Genomic DNA, 21,506 nt, shown 5'->3' on the forward strand with positions numbered 1-21,506 from the left:
CATCAGAAGCACTTTCTATTTTAGTTTTATCGTTACTCAGCTTCTCAAAAAGAAAACTCAGCAGAGAACAGAACCTTTTTTCATGATTTAGTAGTATCTGATCTTGCAAACTTTCAAGATAAAATACAACATTCAGCACTACATTAGCGTAGCAGTTGACACCAGAGCTATTTTCAAAATGATAACCAACAACCTCTTCAACACTGTCCTTTTTCTTTTTGCTTGCAGTCACATCACTCTCCTTTTGTTTTCTCTTCTGTACATCCTCATTACAGATATTCTCAATTCTCCTTTTCCGACAAACAACACGTTTTTCAAACACAGGATACTGACCTAAATGAGGAGCATAGCTTCTTCTTAATCTATTATATTCTTTTACACAGTTTGCATCAGCACTAACTTTTGAGTCATCAAAGTCTATCATGAATAGGCCAGATAATGTTTTCACGCGTGACAAAGCAACATATGCCATACCTTCTTTGAACACAGTTGAACCAATGTTTACAAAAGCACTATCTACAGTTAATCCTTGAGATTTGTGAATAGTTACAGCATATGCTAGAGAAAATGGAAACTGCTTCCTACGTACATATAAGTCTTTCACAAGCAAGAAACGAACTGAACAACGACAAATGTCTTTAACCTCTTCAATCTGATCAAATTTTATTTTTAAAAATTCAATTCCATCTTTTTTCTGGTATTTCACAAAACCCACAACTTTACCCATAGCTCCATTCACTAAACCTTTTTCTACATCCAAATTTCTTCTTAAAAATACTCGACAGTTCATACAAACATAAAGATTTTTTTCTAATCCAGCTGTGTTCGAAATATTCTTCTCTAGAGAATCCAATTCATTTTTCAGTTTGCCTGTTAATGTAATAGTAATTCCTTCATGCTGAATTTTGTCCACTGCTTCCATTTTCTTAATCTCTTCCTTTTCTAATTTCAAAAGTTCCTCATTGAATATCGAGCATTCACGTAGTGTTGGCATTAAGCAGATTACAGTATTTTTTTCAGCAATCTTCTGGTATATTTTCCCTGCAACTATTTCTTCATTTGGAAATAAATTATGTAGCAACTGACTCTGTAATGCTTTTCTGCCAACTTCTGTGAGTAGTCCAATTCTGATATCTTTCAGAATACTTGCATAATCTTCATCGTTTGCTTGCCTCATATTGGTAGTGAGTTCTTTGTACTCAAAGAATGACCAAATATTCGCATTACCAATACTTCCTAATGACTTCTTTGTGTCTTCATGTGTCACAGTATTAAACACTGGTTGTCCTTTAACTGGAGTGAGCTGCAGAAGATCCCCAAAAACTATAACATATTTTCCTCCAAATAACACGTCATAGTCTCTCTTTAGAATTTGCTGCATTCTTAAATGCACAAAGGCAAGCATTAAGTTTGATACCATGCTTACCTCATCAATAATGAGAATTTGCATCTTCTTCAACACTCTTGAAACTTCGAAGCATGCTTCTCCTGTTAACTTGTGATATTCTATTTTGTTCTCATGCTCCACTGGTAACATTAGCAAGCGATGTAAGGTAATTCCTTTTATGTTATATGCTGCTAACCCAGTTGGAGCAGTAACAACACAAGACAAAGTTGAATCTGTTTTTTGCTGTAGGTAGCTTCGGATGACTTTAATTAAGAAACTTTTTCCAGTTCCAGCTTGTCCACTCACATACATCCTCATTGGTTCAAATGATGCGCATGAGCACTCTTTCTTTTCATGTAGTAATCCATGGTCAATTTTTTTTGTGACTTCTTCATAAATTTGTTTTTGTTCTTCATTCAGTTGCTGTTCCAAATTTGGTAAGTCTACTAAATCTTCATGAGCTTGATTCATAGCTGTTTCCACTTCAGTCATGGCTATTGCAGCTTCATTTTCTACGATTGGTTGTCCTAGGGGATCTTGACTGAGTGTTCCAGAACTTTGGCTGTCTTGAGAACTGTTTCTAGCTACTTCAGCTGCAATTGTAGCTTCCTGTTCAATTTCTTCATTTAACATTTGCACATAATTTGTGAAAGTACTGCATTCGATCGTATCTTTGCAAGCATTAAAGGAATCTTCATAGCTCTGAAAATCTCCAAGTAATTCATCCTCTGAATGCCATGGTTTAAACAGCTGTAAAAGTGCTAAGTAGTAAAATTCCTTTTTGTCAGGAGTGTCGCAACTCAGCTTCCTGTGATTAATCAAGCTTCCTTTTGTTTGCTTCACCAAACATCCTTCCTCACCAATGACTTTATATTTTCCATTGTTGATGTCTTCTGTGGCTTTCCGTGTAAAAATGTAGTTCTGCAGCACTTCATAGAGACAGAAACAGAAAAGAGCACATGGCCAAACTGCTTTTTGAGACCATGAGCATGTGCAACCTGAATGACATACTACACTCTAGCAAAGGAAATGAGCCTTGGTGAGATTCAATGTATTAGCGTTACTCACTGCTATCTAAAACACCACACAGCGCTGAATAGTAAGGTTGACTGTACATGAGAAACAGCTTGCTCTCTGCTAAGAGTGTGCTTCTGGAGACTGTCTACTGTCAGGTGCAAAAGAGATCTGCATTGATCCTTGCGCAACTGCATAAACATTGGAGACATGTATGTAACACTACATGTGTGGTAAGGGTTAATTTGACTTCTGAACATGTACAAACTACATGACCCATTGCAGGAGTGTAAAGAAAATCTACCATGTTGATGTCAAATGTGTTTGCATTGCCCTCTCATTTGTGACATATTAATTTGGGCTCAATGCTAGCCATCACAGTTCAATAAGACAAGCTTCCCCTTTCCTACGAATGCAATTCTGAAAGAACCAGAGTAACACAAATTGAATCAATGACAACAATTCCTGTGTGCGCACAGACTCATGGTGTGATTCTAGGCACAAAACGAATTTTGATTTGCAATTTGAAAGCACACTTACGACTGTGGTAGAGCAAGTGATAATTACTGTAACAGTCTGACACATTTTCATTATATTTTTCAGAAACAGAAAACAGCACATGCCCAAACTGCTTTTTCAGACCATGAACATGTGCAACCTGAATGACATACTACACTCTAGCAAAGGAAATGAGCCTTGGTAAGGTTCAATGTATTAGCGTTACTCACTGCTATCTGAAACACTACACAGCGCTGAATAGTAAGGTTGACTGTACATGAGAAACAGCTTGCTCTCTGCTAAGAGTGTGCTTCTGGACACTGTCTACTGTCAAGTGCAAAAGAGATCTGCATTGATCCTTGCGCAACTGCATAAACATTGGAGACATGTCTGTAATACTACATGTGTGGTAAGGGTTAATTTGACTTCTGAACATGTACAAACTACATAACCCATTGCAGGAGTGTAAGAAAAATCTACCATGTTGATGTCAAATGTGTTTGCATTGCCCTCTCATTTGTGACATATTAATTTGGACTCAATGCTAGCCATCACAATTCAATAAAACAAGCTGCCCCTTTCCCACGAATGCAATTCTGAAAGAACCAGAGTAACACAAATTAAATCTCTGACAACAATTCCTGTGTGCACACAGACTCATGGTGTGATTGTAGGAAGAACACGAAATTTGATTTGCAATTTGAAACCACACTTACGACTGTGGTAGAGCAAGTGATAATTATTGTGACAGTCTGACACATTTTCCTTATAGTTTAGAGAGGCAGAAAAGAGCACATGTCCTAACAGCTACTTGAGACCATGAGCATGTGGAACCTGGGTGAGTGATTACACTAGAGCAAAGGAAATGAGCCTTAGTGACGTTGAATGTATTAGCGTTACTCACTGCTATCTGAAACACCACACAGCGCTGAATAGTAAGGTTGACTGTACATGAGAAACAGCTTGCTCTCTGCTGAGAGTGTGCTACTGGAGACTGTCTACTGTCAGGTGCAAAAGAGATCTGCATTGATTCTTGCACAACTGCATAAACATTGGAGACATGTATGTAACACTACATGTGTGGTAAGGGTTAATTTGACTTCTGAACATGTACAAACTACATGACCCATTGCAGGAGTGGAAGGAAAATCTACCATGTTGATGTCAAACGTGTTTGCATTGCCCTCTCATTTGTGACATATTAATTTGGGCTCAATGCTAGCCATCACAATTCAATAAAACAAGCTGCCCCTTTCCCACGAATGCAATTCTGAAAGAACCAGAGTAACACGAACTGAATCTCTTACAACAATTCCTGTGTGTGCACAGACTCATGGTGTGATTCTAGGCAGAAAACGAAATTTGATTTGCAATTTGAAAGCACACTTACGACTGTGGTAGAGCAAGTGATAATTACTGTAACAGTATGACACATTTTCATTATATTTTTCAGAAACAGAAAAGAGCACATGCCCAAACTGCTTTTTGAGACCATGAACATGTGCAACCTGAATGACATACTACACTCTAGCAAAGGAAATGAGCCTTGGTGAGATTCAATGTATTAGCGTTACTCACTGCTATCTGAAACACCACACAGCGCTGAATAGTAAGGTTGACTGTACATGAGAAACAGCTTGCTCTCTGCTAAGAGTGTGCTTCTGGAGACTGTCTACTGTCAGGTGCAAATGAGATCTGCATTGATCCTTGTGCAACTGCATAAACATTGGAGACATGTATGTAACACTACATGTGTGGTAAGGGTTAATTTGACTTCTGAACATGTACAAACTACATGACCCATTGCAGGAGTGTAAAGAAAATCTACCATGTTGATGTCAAATGTGTTTGCATTGCCCTCTCATTTGTGACATGTTAATTTGAGCTCAATGCTAGCCATCACAGTTCTATAAAACAAGCTTCCCCTTTCCTAAGAATGCAATTCTGAAAGAACCAGAATAACACGAATTGAATCTCTGACAACAATTCCTGTGTGCGCACAGACTCATGGTGTGATTCTAGGCAGAAAACGTATTTTGATTTGCAATTTGAAAGCACACTTATGACTGTGGTAGAGCAAGTGATAATTACTGTAACAGTCTGACACATTTTCCTTATAGTTTAAAGAGGCAGAAAAGAGCACATGTCCTAACAGCTACTTGAGACCATGAGCATGTGGAACCTGGGTGAGTGATTAGACTAGAGCAAAGGAAATGAGCCTTGGTGAGATTCAATGTATTAGCATTACTCACTGCTATCTAAAACACCACACAGCGCTGAATAGTAAGGTTGACTGTACATGAGAAACAGCTTGCTCTCTGCTAAGAGTGTGCTTCTGGAGACTGTCTACTGTCAGGTGCAAAAGAGATCTGCATTGATCCTTGCGCAACTGCATAAACATTGGAGACATGTATGTAACACTACATGTGTGGTAAGGGTTAATTTGACTTCTGAACATGTACAAACTACATGACCCATTGCAGGAGTGTAAAGAAAATCTACCATGTTGATGTCAAATGTGTTTGCATTGCCCTCTCATTTGTGACATATTAATTTGGGCTCAATGCTAGCCATCACAGTTCAATAAGACAAGCTTCCCCTTTCCTACGAATGCAATTCTGAAAGAACCAGAGTAACACGAATTGAATCAATGACAACAATTCCTGTGTGCGCACAGACTCATGGTGTGATTCTAGGCACAAAACGAATTTTGATTTGCGATTTGAAAGCACACTTACGACTGTGGTAGAGCAAGTGATAATTACTGTAACAGTCTGACACATTTTCATTATATTTTTCAGAAACAGAAAACAGCACATGCCCAAACTGCTTTTTCAGACCATGAACATGTGCAACCTGAATGACATACTACACTCTAGCAAAGGAAATGAGCCTTGGTAAGGTTCAATGTATTAGCGTTACTCACTGCTATCTGAAACACTACACAGCGCTGAATAGTAAGCTTCACTGTACATGAGAAACAGCTTGCTCTCTGCTAAGAGTGTGCTTCTGGAGACTGTCTACTGTCAAGTACAAAAGAGATCTGCATTGATCCTTGCGCAACTGCATAAACATTGGAGACATGTATGTAACACTACATGTGTGGTAAGGGTTAATTTGACTTCTGAACATGTACAAACTACATGACCCATTGCAGGAGTGTAAGGAAAATCTACGATGTTGATGTCAAATGTGTTTGCATTCCCCTCTCATTTGTGACATATTAATTTGGGCTCAATACTAGCCATCACAATTCAATAAAACAAGCTGCCCCTTTCCCACGAATGCAATTCTGAAATAACCAGAGTAACACGAATTGAATCTCTGACAACAATTGGTTGTGGTGTGATTCTAGGCACAAAACGAAATTTAATTTCCAATTTGAAACACACTTACTACTGTGGTAGAGCAAGTGATAATTACTGTAACAGTCTCACACATTTTCATTTTATTTTTCAGAAACAGAAAATAGCACATGCCCAAACAGCTTTTTTATGCTGAATACAAACCATCACAGTTCCAAAAAACAAGCTACCCCTTGCCTGCGAGTGCAACGCTAACAGAGCAAGAGCAACACAAATTAAATCTCTGATAACAATTCCTCTGTGCACACAGACTCATGGTGTAATTCTAGGCAGAAACATTATTCCTGGGTGATACCAGTACACCTTAACTTATGGTGAAGACATACTCAATAATATCTGACAAGTTCAAGACAGTTAAATATCTCCCAAAACACAAAATGTGAAAAACAACTTTAAAAGAAGAATCACATTTCTATTATTTATATCAAAATGCTCCACATACATTCCCTCTCAAATTCATAACTCACCTTTAAAAGTAGTTAGTTCGGAAATAAATGTGGCACTCAAACAGCAGATTATCAGAGCCAGAATCTCTGAGCTGTACACCTCTCTCCTCTCACCAGAACCAGTTAATGGCAAGGTTTCCCTCTCTTTTACCACACATATACATGTTAACTCCAAATCACAGTCCTTCCCACAATGTTTTCAAATGGAAACACACATTTCTATTGGTTGCAAATTTCATCCCTTTCCAAATGATCCCTTCCCCCAACATGACTTCTGACTGCTACCATAGCAACAGATCATGGAACACAGGTGTGAGCAGAGAGGTCAGAAGTTCATCACACAATGTTTCTAATCCAAAGAGCAAGAGTGCTTGACTTTTCAAACCTAACAGCAAATCCAAAGTAATGTTCTGTGTGAACACATTTTTCTGAACCAATACAAAACATGCTTTTAAAAATCTAAACACACAGCCTAGTTTTAACTGTAAAATGGTTTGAATCAGCCAATCAGTTCTTTTTAAAAAAAAAAAAAAAGTATGTTACCCTCCATTTTACATCTATCCTTCTTTTCATATTGCCATTCTACTGAAAGACACCTTCTGAGTGCATCCAGATCTCCTTGAAAGATGTTCACAGTGTGGATTATAGGTCACAGCTATGTCTTCTGGAGTGAAAAGTTTGCAGAAAAAAGAGGTATTGTGAAAGACCTTGCTTTGCCAAATGTAGACATTAAATGGATTGGTCAGAGAGGGTTAAAGTGGCACCAATTAATGCCTTTGGTGAAAACCTTTCTACATCTCCCACAGCCTAACCTTATTATTGTGCACTGTGGTGGAAATGACCTAGGCACTTTAACTGGGGTAGGTCTGGAAAAGCTTATTAAGGACACCTTTGTGCAATTGATGTCACTCTTTCCACAAACTGCCTTTGTATATTCTAATATATGCCAAAGGCAAAAGTGGAACTGGTCCAACCAATTTTGTTCGCAGATTGACAAAGCAAGAAAGCACGTCAATAAGTCTGTTTCTGCTTTCCTCAGAGACTATGGTATGGGTTTTATATACCACAACAACTTGCGTTACAACATGCAAGACATTTATAGAGGAGACGGTGTACATTTCAATGATGAAGGGAACAGAGTCTTCCTCTTGAACTTTAGACTCTGCATCGGTACTTACTTATAGGTACAAAAAACACTCCATGAACACAACGGCTCTTTTTAGAGCCAACCAACATCCAAACATTTCATTTTGATTTTTAATTCTATTTTTGTAAAAAAAAAATTCCACCGTACGCTTACGCGTACCCCGCGATTTAAAAAAAAAAAAAATGTATTTTTCACCCTTCGGGGTCCTTCAGGGACCCCCTGACAAAGGCTACGGGGTCTGAAAGTCTCTACCTTGCCCCGTTTTCACGTTCTCCACCTTTGTTTTTTAGTGTGAGACACACAAAATGGCGGCCGACACTTCCTGATTTCGACCGACTGGAATGTTTACTGTCATGTAACCACCAATCAGAATTGCGCACGGCAGCGTGCGCGTACGGTATGCTTACCGTACGCGCACGGTGCGCGCTTATAGATATATATGTACTTTTAACTGAAATATTCTCAGGAACTACAGAACAGATTTACTTCAGATATTCAAAAGGCACATCCCTGACCTGAGGACTACCTCTCTGCCAAATTTCAAATAATTCTGTTCAGCCGTTCGGGCTGTACCTTCGACTAAAGGTCCTATGGGAAAATGCATGGGGAAAACACGTTTTGGGACCCCCCTTTTTTCTCAGGCCCCGCTTGACGAATCACCCCGAGACTTTCAGGGTAGGAGCTGAGCGGAGCGCCCCATTAGTTTTGAAAATTTCACGAAGATAAGTCAACCGGCGCCAAAGTTTTTCAAAATAGAATTTTCAGATTTCCTATGGGAACTCGGTCCTAACTATAACTATCTACTGGCGACCGCCAGTAGATAATATATATATATATATATATATATATATATATATACACATACATAGTATGTGGTATGGTATGGGCTGTTACTTTAAGGTATTGTATGGTCTGTTATTGTATAGTATCATATCATATGAACTGTCATTGTATTGTATGTCTAGGCCTGTTATTTTACAGTGTATTATGATATGAGTATGGTATAGCGTGTTATTGAGGCGTACAACCTAGGAACTGCTAACAGCTTGCATCCACAATCATTTAGACAAGCACCAATAGCAACAGTTGGTGCAATTTAAAAACATGTCGCTTACGTTGTCTTTCCTAAATTGGGAAGGAAGACGCCATTACAAGGAATATGACCAAAGCAAGGAAGAGTCATAAACAAACGCACCCTTACTCAATGGTGCAACATGTAACTTTATTAAAATGTAATAAATTGTGTTGTTGTGTAGCTTGTACATCACTGTTTGGAGCGATGCGGCTTATGGAAAGTGAAGTTTAAAAAAATCTGAAACGCAGACAATTAACGAAGGACCAAGAATTTAAAAATGAAGGGGCATAAAAGCAGCTGAGAAACCGAGATACAGAGGCATTTGTGCATGCAAAAAGAACCTACAAAAACACAATACACACTCACAGAAAAAGTACTACAATCTGAGTGCAAGCAGCACAGAAGAATACTAATCAACAAATTAATCTGTACTTGATCCATGTCCAGGAAAGAAAACAAACACAAGATAAATTGAAGCCGACGTGCGCAGACTCGTTCTCACCAATGAAAAGGAAGAAAAGAAGAATGACGATGAAGCCAACCAGTTGCAAGTAATGTACAAGCTAAAAGCCCCTGATTAGTTTTTTTTATTATTAGAAACACTACATTGGTGCAAGTGACAGCACATGTGCACTGTCTCAGTGGAGACATAAAAGGGCTTTAAGCTTTTATATTGGTTGTACCATGGAAACTTTATAGATGAGTTTTCCACCACGATGAAGGGGTAGACTGTGAAATAAGATCTACTATGCACTGGCCAAGAAGCAGGTGTCGGAAGGTCTGAGAGCCAATTCCACTAAGGCTGCAGCTGTTACGACTATGGGCCAGATTCTGATCTCGCCCGGAATCCCTTCCGACCGACATGGATCTGGAATGGCTCCCGACCGACACGTTCGCGCGCTGTCCGGCCGACGTAGTACGATGCAATGTGCACGGAGCATAATACGGACGACCAACACGTACGGGAATCCATCCGTCCGAGCGAAATGTCTGGAAAATAGCCCGAAGCGACTCGAACGCTGCAACATAGCTTAGCGTGAATAGGACAGACTCGGACTACCCCGCTAATACATGAAAAAGCATCCGCTGCTGTCAACGGAACGTTTCCATCATGCTCAACAAAATACACTAGAAACAGACAGAAAAAGTCCAAACAAGCATTGTCAAAGGCATAAAAAAAAAAATAATTAAGACACACCCACAGCTCCACCTATATAAAGGGCCAAACTCCTTACCATGATCCTCTGCAAATTCAACAGACCTGCCAGCCGACACCACCACTACACTACACTGCACTGATACATACACTCACAACTCATCCACCATACAACCTGTACACTACTAGCACCTGTCAAATACCACAAACACACACCTTTACTCATACTCACTCACCCTCACCTTCACACTCACCCACACATCCATCTCCACCACCACCCATCACCATGCCCCCAAAGAAGAATCCAAAGTTCACAGATGGTGAGTTGGAAGTCATGGTAGATTAAATTCTTAGAGTAGAGCCACAGTTATTTGGCACCTTGGTCTAACAGACCCCCCTGTCCCAGAGAACCAAGATGTGGGAGAGGATTGTCTACAAGGTGAACGCTCAAGCACCTTGCCTGCGCACAACGGACGATATCAGGAACAGGTACTATGATGTGTGAAGGAGGGTCAAGAAGCTCATTAACAAAGAGCACAAACTGAGTCAGCGGACTGGCAGTGGCCCTCCTGCAACACCTGTGCACTTCACTTCCTGGGAGGAGAAGGTGCGGGCCATCCTTCCACCAGAGGGTGTCCATGGAATATCAGGAGTACCAGAGCCTGGTGAGTACATACTCAATTAGCCAATATTAATAGCAAATACACAGCCCCAGACTTCACTGTCAAGGACACATCCATACAAATCACTGTCAGCAAAGCCGTAACAACATTAAGCAAATGAGCCTGTGATGTGTATGTCAGTTTGACAAGCAAAATACCTGCAATCTCAGAGTAATATGTAACTATTTTATGATATGTAACAACTTACTAAAAAAACACAGCAAGGCTTTGGGCTCAAAACAGCAACCACCACTGTCAGCCATCTTGCCAGCACTGTTTCACTCACTCACAGGGAAGCTGAGTCACAGAAAGAAAGGTTGGGATTGCTGGGAAGGTGGGTGTAGCTAAAAGCATGATGGGAGTTGTAGCCACAGCCAACAGTCGTCCTCCCACATGGCCCAACAATCACACCTTGAACCATGCTCATCTCAGAGGGAGTGGAAAAGTACTGGCAAGATGGCTGACTCTGGGCTCTGGTGTGGGGAGCACAAGGCCCTGTTGGGAGTTGTGCACAAACAAACACCAGGCCACCACTGTCAGCCATCTTGCCATCGCTGTTTCACTCACTCACTCACTCACTCACTCACTCACTCACTCACTCACTCACTCACTCACAGGGAAGCTGAGTCAAAAGAAAGGAATGTTGGGTTTGCTGGGAAGGTGAGTGTACCTGAAAGCATGATGGGAGTTGTAGCCATAGCCAACAGTCCTCCTGCCACATGGCCCAATAATCACACACTGAACCATGCTCATCTCACTGGTAGTGGAAATGTACCGGCATGATGGCTGACACATGGGCCTTATGTATGAATTGGCTACAAGTCACAACTAGGCCCTGGGCCTCTCACAACAGTCCCCACTCTCAGCCATCTTCACTGTATATTTCCACTCACTGTCTGGGGCCACAACAAGATGGCTGACACTGTTGCATGGTGTCATGTACACAAAGCACTGTTGGGAGTTGCATTCAACTCCTACATCATGCAGCGTTGTCAGCATCCTTGCCACTACACTCCCCTCACTGTCATTGGTACTTTGTCCACGAGAAGTAAGCTGGACTGGATAGGAAGAGGGGTACAACTTCCAGCAGCATAACACAAGCACACAAACCTCTGTACTTCACAGCTCTGAGCCTGAAAAAGCAGGAAAGCAGCCTTGGTTAACTCATCTGTCCATGGAGGACATTGACAATATTTATGATGTGATCAGACACAAAGCAACGCAGTTACACCATTTGCTACTGACAGCTATTCACAAGTGTGCAATGAGATAAGAACTAGGAACACAATCATCAAAATACCATAAACCAAACGCCATATACAGTCCAGACTGTGAGTGTGGAGGTAGGCACACCAATTTGACTGCAAACGACATGCACAAATGCCACCACACATGCACAAATCTTGAAACATATCGTAAGAGGAAGAGTACGTACATCATTGATAAAGCATAGATGTGGGAAATACCAACACACCTGTGTCATGCACAGGGTGTCACTTGCCAGTCAATGCCTATGTACAGTCAAATTAACAAAACATGCCCATTTATGCACAGAGCTGGGCATGCTCAGCAAAACACTTCTTGTTAAAATCACAATATTTGCTTAAAAATATAGGCCTGGGTCTCTGACGATAGAGGACTATTTAATGTACCTACACTCATCATAATGTACAATACCAAATGTAATGTGTATGATACGATGACCTGTGCAAAAACACTTATGTGGATAACAGGGACCCCCTGAACATGAGGAAATGGAATGTAATTCCTAGGACAGGGTATAACACAGTGCAAAAATAACTTCCTAGGCAATTAACATTTTTTGTATATTGCTATGTAAAACGTGTCCAAGTAGTATAGCCAAAAACAGTATTTAAAAATATCACATAAATGTTTATTGTTAATATGATTCTCACAGAATCACGGGCAAAATCAATTAAAAAAGCAATTCAACAATGCATTTATACATGGTATAGACATTCAATGTATTGATGTTCATTAAACAACAATTAAAAGTAGAAACAAATCTGTGGCCATATGATCATCTTCTACGCGCGTTTCGGCGAAAAGTACGCCTTCGTCAGGAAATGCCACAGTTCCTGTTGGTTGGAGAAAATGTATTTAAAAAAATGATATTACATAAATAATTTTTTGTTTGTATATCTTTTACATAAAATTGGCTATAAACTATACAAGGACACTTCACATACAGCGAGAATCTGTTATTCTCACCCAAGGATAGAGAGAAGAATGATATTAACATTTAAGATGATTGTACGTGGAAATGATAAATATCTTTCTAAGGTGTGGATAATGGAACGTCTAGCGATGGATGAGAGAGGGAAAGGGGGGAGGAGAGAAGAAAAAAAGGAGGTTGGGGAAAGGTTATGTGTTAGAAAAACAGAAGAAAGAAGAGAGGAGGGCGAAATGAAAAAAAGAAAGAAAGAGTTAGAACAGAAGAAGAGACAAGCAGAAAGAAAGAAAGCTGGGAGGAGAGAAAAAAAGAAAATAAAAGAACAAAAAAGAAGAAAAAAAGAAAATAGGAAAAAAGGGAAGAAGGAAGAGAAAGGAAAGACAAGAAATGAGGAAGAGTCCAATAGGTAAAGGAGGAAGACAAACGAAAAAAGAAAAAGGGAAAGACAGAAAATGGGATGTGAAAATGGTTAATCAAGTAGGAGTATGATGACAGATGCCGAACTAGTTAGTTATTTGTGAACATCATTTAACAGAAAAGGTAGCTCTACTGATGGACCCTGGAAAGATAAAGAGCAATGCTTACTTCAAGATGTGGTCTAGCGAATGGATAACAGGTGAAGGATTTATCTGGAGGTAGTGTTTGACGGTCTGAAATGACCAAGAGACAAGATATAAGGAACTCAGTAATGATGTCCGCCAAGAGCTGTATCACTAGGAGGAATCTTCCAGTACCTGATAATTGATGTAATGCCTTTAACCATGGGGTTTCACAGTAAATAAAAAGAGCGTTGCCGGGTATTACAGGTGGTGGTCATGAAGTCTGTAAAGATAATAGCATGCTGTTGTATCGGTGTAGATGGAACTGTGTTAGCAACATCTTAAAGAGGGTTTTCTTATTAAAGATATATGGATTTACTGTGTATTGAATATAATAGAAGTACCTGTTCTATCTGCTAGAATGAATTTTCACATATGTCGATCAAATAACTTGAATGAACGGAGTGTTCATTCATAGGTTCAAGGTATATTCTTTGTACAGCAAAACTCTGGAGCGGAAAATCCAAAATATATAATTAGGATAAATGCGTGCCTATAATGATCGGGCATTTTAAAAGTTATAGCTGTTTCATTATTTACCTTTAGTTGTGTGAACCCGATGAAGGATTGCCACAGATGATAATTAAAGTGGTGCCGTATGGATGACGGGCGTCTGATTTTAGGGACAGATATCCTAAAACAAAAGAAAAGAAACAGGGAGGGGGAGGGAAGGGGGGGGGAGAGGGGAAAGGGGTTTAATGTGAAATAAATATATACACAGGGGAGTGTGTGTATAACGATGGTTAAGCCAAGTTAGTATTATTTATTGCGGTTTAACAATAACCATTTAAAGGCAAGGAATGATTACATGCCAGCTGCAAATGAGGAAGGTCGGGTGAAAAATCGAGGCTGGGGGATGGATGTGAGGGGCGAATCTATCGTATCAGCGAGTGCACGTGGCGTATAAATAGTTCGACAGTTTTTAAGAAATAAAGGGTTTGCCGGTTTAACTGTGAAGCGCTGGAAATAATCTTTACCTGATCTGCGGCGTGATGGAGTGCCGATTCCTTCTTTGTGAACGTTTACTCAGCTGGGGATAATGCCGATAAGCGAAGATGGCGGGATTCGCGTTCATTTAAATAATTAGGTTAGGTCAATATGATTGGGTGTTGCTAACTGTGAGTGCTACGTAGGTCATGAGTGGGTGGAGAAATGACTTGTTTCGTGGTGGATAGTAACGTTAAAACTAAACTGTGGTTTAGTTAAAGGTACATGTGCGAGAAAATAACAGGGCCACCGTAGCAAACCGGACCCGATTTGTGAACAGCGACCCTGTTTGCATCCATAAGTACAGATGGATAAATATCATTTATTGGAATCTTTTTACTGTGGATCTGTACATAGGTGCAGTCTCATTTGTAATGTGTAGGATGATTATATAGATTGGGATAAAAGGTTACATGAAGGTTATTTAATGTAATGTGTATGGTGAGTGATGTCTGCAGACTGTAAGTATATTAATTAGAGGCAGGATGGGAAAATATTTTTTTTGAACAATGTGTTTAATCGTACTGTCGGGGAATGGGAGCATGTGTGGGGTTGGTTACAGGGGGGGGGGGTTTGTGTGTGTTGAAAAGTCGGTGAGAGAAAACTCATACGAATGTGGGAATAGGAGAATAAGTATCAATAGGAGGTATTGTATCTTCATAGCTTATGTGCAAAAACACCACAGACATTGTGTCCCTCATCTACCCACAGGGGCGGCTGGGGAGACTGCAGGAAGAGAACAGGAATCCCAGTCCCAGACTCTGGTTGACGCTGAGCTCTCCGGTGTGGATGTCTCTCAGACCTCAACGGATGACAATGAACTACCTGGCCCCTCCAGTGTGGGTCAGCATGCAGCACCAGCAGCTCGAACACCAGCACTCCCTGTGACCACTCCCTCAACATCTATCAACCTCCAGATGACCTCTACCAACACGGACACACCAAGGCAACAAAACAACCACACCAGTGTCAACGATGAAGCAGTCTCAGTGTTGTTGGTGCCTGCAACAACAGGTCCTCTCGTGTGGGATGGGGTGGTGGGAGGGGCCGTGGGGAGAGGTCCTGTGAGGCAGCTGGTGCTGATGATCAAGCAGACCCACAGTTGGCACGCATTCTATATGCATATCGAGAATGCAATGGAGACGTTGGCCAGGTCGTTGGGTCCCTCAAGAACATGCAACAGCAGCAGGCTGCCCATTATGCCGAAATGGACTCACGCATGTCCAGAATGGACTCACACATGTATAGAATGGACTCACACATGTCCAGAATGGAGTACAAAATTGATAAAATTGATGACCAGACTGCGGTGCACAGGGACATACCTACCTGCCTCCGCCAGATTGCTGACAACATCACCCCATCTCCCTGTGTACCCTCTACATCTGTTGTTACTACATCTGCAACTGCCACAGGGAGGGATGAGGACTCTGGCGGAGAGTCCCCTGAACCACGGCAGCCTGCACCTGAGGGTACTCCAGAAAAACATAAGAGTGGTAGTCCGAAGAAGGACAAATGAGAGACATAAGGCTATGCATCCCCCCAGGAAGTGACAACCTGCTCCTGATATCCTCCATTGTGTGCGAAGCGTTCACTTTGTTGACTGTCACTGAACTCCCCCACATGGGATGGAGGGTCTAAGTTGGATCAATGACTCAAATGACGGTGGACTTGGCTCTGAAAATTTCATCTACATCCACCAACAACTCCTCTGGTACAGCACTATCACTGTCTTGTAAAATTTCACACATGCACTGCAATAAATCTTTATTCACACAATACTTGCTTCTGTCATTTGTAATATAGAGATGGTGTCCTAAAAAAATGCTTTGTCTGAAAAAGAAGTACAGCAATTTACCTACTGTCTTGTGAGTAACATGATACATATAAGAGATACACACAACAAGGTCAACACAACACAAATAGTACATGGCATACATCCTCTTTGCCTCCACTGTTGTAAACTGAAACCATATTTCAATGCACAAACACTAATCATTGTTAGACAAACTGAACATCAGTGCACATATACAGTATGTAAATGAATGTTGGATGTGTGTATACAGACGAGGCATACCTCAATGTGGAGCACATGTTTATTGCACAGGCACAACATGTTGCCTCTACAACAAATTAAATCAAATCACACTGTGACACTAAGCACAAATTAAATAAGACGTTTGAAAAATGTCATAATTGATTGTGTGTCACAGATTCCTGATCCCAAGAAAAGTTGCAATCTGTAACTGCATTGTGTGTCTGCAAGGTCACATGTCTCCATATAACAGCCAAAGAACCCTGTGAAGGAGAGACATAGAACAGTCTTGAAATACCTAATTTTCTGCATAGATCTCCAAGAGACATTTCATACTTAAAATCTTTAAATTGTGAACACTAGCTAGGAGTCATGTCAACACTGTACTGGTGAACATACTAACTCAATGGACACCAAACAACTCCAAGGGCCATGTTAAGTAGCATGCACCCACACGTATACAGAGATATTGTACAACAGACACATTTCATGGAAAGAAAGTTCTTTGTCAACTTATCATTGCATACTTACAATCATGAGAAAAGGTTGTTGATGAGCTGTCTCTGAACATCCTCCCCCCCTCATCATCACTGGCAACATGCCCCAGGCCTGGTTCCTCCCCTGCTGGAGGCTGCTGGTCCCTGTCATCTTGGATGAGAGGTAGCTCATTCCTCACTGCCAGGTTGTGTAGCATGCAACACACATTGATGATCTTACACACCTTTGCTGGTGCATATTGGAGGGCTCTGCCTGTACAGTCCAGGCAGCAAAATTTGGTTTTCAGTAGCCCAAATGTCCGCTCAATCACTCGCCTGGTCCTCCCATGTGCCTCATTAAAACTAGACTCAGCAGGGGTGACAGGGTTCCTGAGTGGTGTCAGCAACCACGGCATGTAGAGGTATCCAGAGTCTCCTAAATTTAAACAGAAAATACTTCATGTGTCTGAAAACAGGGTTCAACCTGACATCCAAGCAAACACACAACATAAACATACATTACCCACCAACAAGCCATACATGCTGATTTGGCAGCTGAGACATCATCTGTGGGATCCTACTGTTTCTCATAATGTACGCGTCGTGTGCTGATCCTGGGAAACATACACAAACGTGAGATTGTCATGTCAGGCAGACATATCACCAGGGCATTTATGGAGTGGTAATGCTTACGATTCCTGTATGTTTGTTCATTGGCTTGTTTTGGGACCAAAGCCACATGTGTACCATCAATGGAGCCAATGACATGTGGCATTCTTCCCAAAGCATAAAAGTCACTCTAGATGTCAGTAAACTGTCCTGGTGTTGGGAACTTGATGTACAGGTTCAGAAAATATAACATTGCCTCCAAAAAAACACGAAGCACATGGCTAAACATTGTCCGTGACATCCCACCAGCAGTAGCCACAGTATACTGGAATATTCCCGTAGCAAAGAAATGTAGGGCTGCCATCACCTTCACCTTGGGGGTCAGCGCAAATGGATAAGTCCGTCCAGGTAGCAAATGTGGGGCCAACTGCTCTGCCAACTTCTCAATGAGTGGTCTGGTGAAGCGGTAACGTCTGATGCTGTCACGTTCTACCATGGTCTATTGGTTGGGGAAGGGTCTGTGGACAGCTGGTCTCCGGCGGTACATAGGTAACAAATCAAAACATTATTGATACACTTTCCAATGTGGTAATGAACATGCAAAAAATCATATACTACATCAAAGCAAGACTCAATGAAGTCAGATGTGTAATGTTGAGCCTTGACACAAAGGGCAGCTATGTGACCCTCCCCAAACATTTCATTTTATAATGGTTTGTCCACAATTGCAATGCTGTGCTTTGACTAATCAATGGTGTCTGTCTCAGTCCATGTGATCAAACATTACATACTAAATACACACCTAATTAAGTATCAAAGATAGATGTTTGTAACAACTATCACATGGTGGAAAGGTACACAGACAGGGATCATGTCATGCCACCTAGGTGGAACACTAGATACAGACAGCGTGTCACCATGGACACCACTGTCATAGTGTGGACACTGTCATGATGTAATGTCTTACATACATGTACTATCATATACAAAACACATTCATGATGTGTAGCACATTTGTTTTGACACGCATACATGTATGTCTGTGACACAAAGACACAACAGCAACTCACATGCCAAATACAAGTTGATGTCTCAAGTAATTATCATTAACAACCTCAACAATGTAGTGTAAGCATTGTACAACACTCAAAATAACTTCACACAATGCACTTTCTAACACAGAGTCCAATAAAGCATTTATTATGTGTGGATGGAACCTGCGTTAACACAATGATCCCCTGGGACTGTGTCCAAGCCTAGGAGGGTGATCTGTGAAGTTGTCACTCACAGTTTTGAGGTTCCTCACAAACAATGTATTTGGTGCACATCAAGGTTGGCACATCAATGGAGTGTGAGCTATAGAGTACTCTGTCCAATATGACACGTGAATCACTGTTCCCACACATGTAATGCAGCAGAACATAAAGATTTGGTACACTGTCTGACATGCTGATTGATTAGTGTATGGTGCCTGAGCCTCACCCAAAACGGGTGGATCGCATCCTTTGGCTATTCACTGTAATGGTGAACGACGCAGGTGAGTATTAAGTGCACGCATGTGCCGCATCCTAACCAAGCATGACGCACACACAGCCCTGCCAAGTACCACGCATCAGGCGTTAGACTAACGCATTTCGGTGTGGTAAGCCGCATCACCACATTGAAGTGCGAAGTCACGCATATTAGCCTGTGCGAAAGCTCTGCGGCCCAAGCACTGGCTGCTAATTATAATTACACCAAAGTTGGGTGGTAGAGGAAGGGTGCGGTGAGCACTGCTGTGCAGACTTCTTGAGATGCTTAATGCTACAACACAATCACGTGCTGCATACATTTCAGGAACGTCAAGTGGTGTCTGCCAATGGCTACTACAGAGACTGATGAGAAAGTGTCAGTACTGTCAGACTCACAGTTACAGGTCAAATGGGTTGTTACATAGCCTAGACTGGCTCCCGTGGCGCAAGAGTGTAGCAGTTGAATTCAGATTAGTGGCTGCTGCCTAATGACTCATGAACTTGCGGTGCTGCCATAATTAACACAACGGCGCAACTGACCCAACCCAGCTGGGCCTACCGCGCATGACAAAAACACCTGGACTCTCACTGCGGAAGCAGGAGTGGGGCTGGGACGTGCCACTCCCAGCCCAGTTCTTCGTCCACCCGGCACACCCACTGGCGTTGCTTCAACCTGCCACAGTAGCCTCGGTAGGAGTGCCAAAGTCACCCAAGGTGCAACACTGCCTCAGAGTCCTTACAAGTGACCTGCTTGTCACATATCATCCCCGGCAGCGCCGTCACGAGAATCCGCATGGCGATGTGATGCCCTGCCTGTTGTTCATGTTGCTTTTCAGCAACTGGCAATGATCCACAGGTGTAGAATCAGTGACAATGACACTTTCTGTGTCGTCTGTGGGCAGATAATTGACTTTTGAAACTCACGAGCCTCCTGCATGGGTCATGCGTTTGGCATAGTTGAACCCAAATGTATTTCTGCATCATTGGATACAGTCTGTAAGTCCCTGCTGCGAAGTGAATCCCCACTGTCTAAATGTTTAGTCTCACAAGTAACTCTATCCCCAAATCTGATTTAGATTGATGAATTGTGACAGAACCTCATTCTGTTCACTTTTCTGTAGCTTTTCTCCTATGACCATCATATATTTATCAAAAGATGATTCAACCAATGAATGGACAAGTAACGTATTGGAGAAGCAGCCAAGACACGCAATGAATGAGTGCCTGCCTGCCTTCTGTTACTGAACACTGCAGTCACGCAGTCTGTTGCCGGGTACAGCCCTTCCACTTCTGTTCCTTTGTAGCAATTCTAAGATCTTCTACATTTCTCCTTGCTCAAATGGGTGTAATTAATGATATTTACATGTTTCAAACATCTTCGTTGCTTGATTTTCATGGTGAGAAAGTGTCACTCATAGTCGTTGAAATGTCACTCATAATCACACTGAAAATATGAAAATGACACACATAGCAATCTGAAACCTTGGCAGCCATGCATACATTGGCTATTGGTCGTCATGGTCACAGACGTGGGTAAGTATTCAAAGGACGTGTTCTCCACATCCGAACCGAGCCCGATGCACACATTGGCTATTGATCGTCATGGTGACAGACGCGGGTGAGAATTCATAGGACGCGTTCTCCACATCCGAACTGAGCCCGACGCACACATTGGCTATTGGCCGTCATGGTGACAGACGCGGGTGAGTATTCAAAGGACGCGTTCTCCACATCCGAACCGAGCCCGACTGACACATTGGCTATTGGTCGTCATGGTGACAGATGTGGGTGAGTATTCAAAGGACGCATTCTCCACATCTGAACCGAACCCGATGCACACATTTGCTATTGGTTGTCATGGTGACAGACTTGGGTGAGTATTCAAAGAATGCGTTCTCCACATCCGAACCGAGCCAAACGCAAACATTGGCTATTGGTCGTCATGATGACAGACGCGGGCAAGTATTCAAAGGATGCATTCTCCACATCTGAACCGAGCCCGACGCACACATTGGCTATTGGTCATCATGGTTACAGACGCGCGTTTCACTTTGTGTGCTAATCGCGTGCAGATTCTGTTTGCTTACAACAACAAGGTATCAAACTCAATAGTGTTATGATGCGGAATTTTTGAACAACGCGGTAGGCGTGTCAGATGCTTCCAATGTTATGGGTTGGCCAAATTCGGATAATGTGAACGCCTCGGCCCTATCGCTTTGGACGCATGGAACAGAATCTGCCTCTGCTGCACAGATATAAGTCTGTCTGTTCCCAAGAGACTTCACTTGCCTGCACTACATGCTACTTGACAAGATTTCAAGCTACCACTGCTGCTGTCTCTGCAT

The 21,506-nt window shown here is 41.7% G+C and overlaps 1 long non-coding RNA gene across 1 annotated transcript in view; it reads left to right on the forward strand.

Moving 5' to 3' along the window:
* Nucleotides 1-16,309, forward strand: part of LOC146784333 (uncharacterized) — a 74,936-nt gene extending 58,627 nt beyond the window's left edge. The window contains exon 2 of the long non-coding RNA XR_014970620.1: nucleotides 15,242-16,309. This is a non-coding gene — a long non-coding RNA (uncharacterized LOC146784333). The remainder of the gene's footprint in view (nucleotides 1-15,241) is intronic.
* Nucleotides 16,310-21,506: the final 5,197 nt, after the last annotated feature.

The sequence above is a fragment of the Triturus cristatus genome, chromosome 11 (assembly GCF_964204655.1).
Source record: "Triturus cristatus chromosome 11, aTriCri1.1, whole genome shotgun sequence".
Taxonomy (NCBI): Eukaryota; Metazoa; Chordata; class Amphibia; order Caudata; family Salamandridae; genus Triturus; species Triturus cristatus.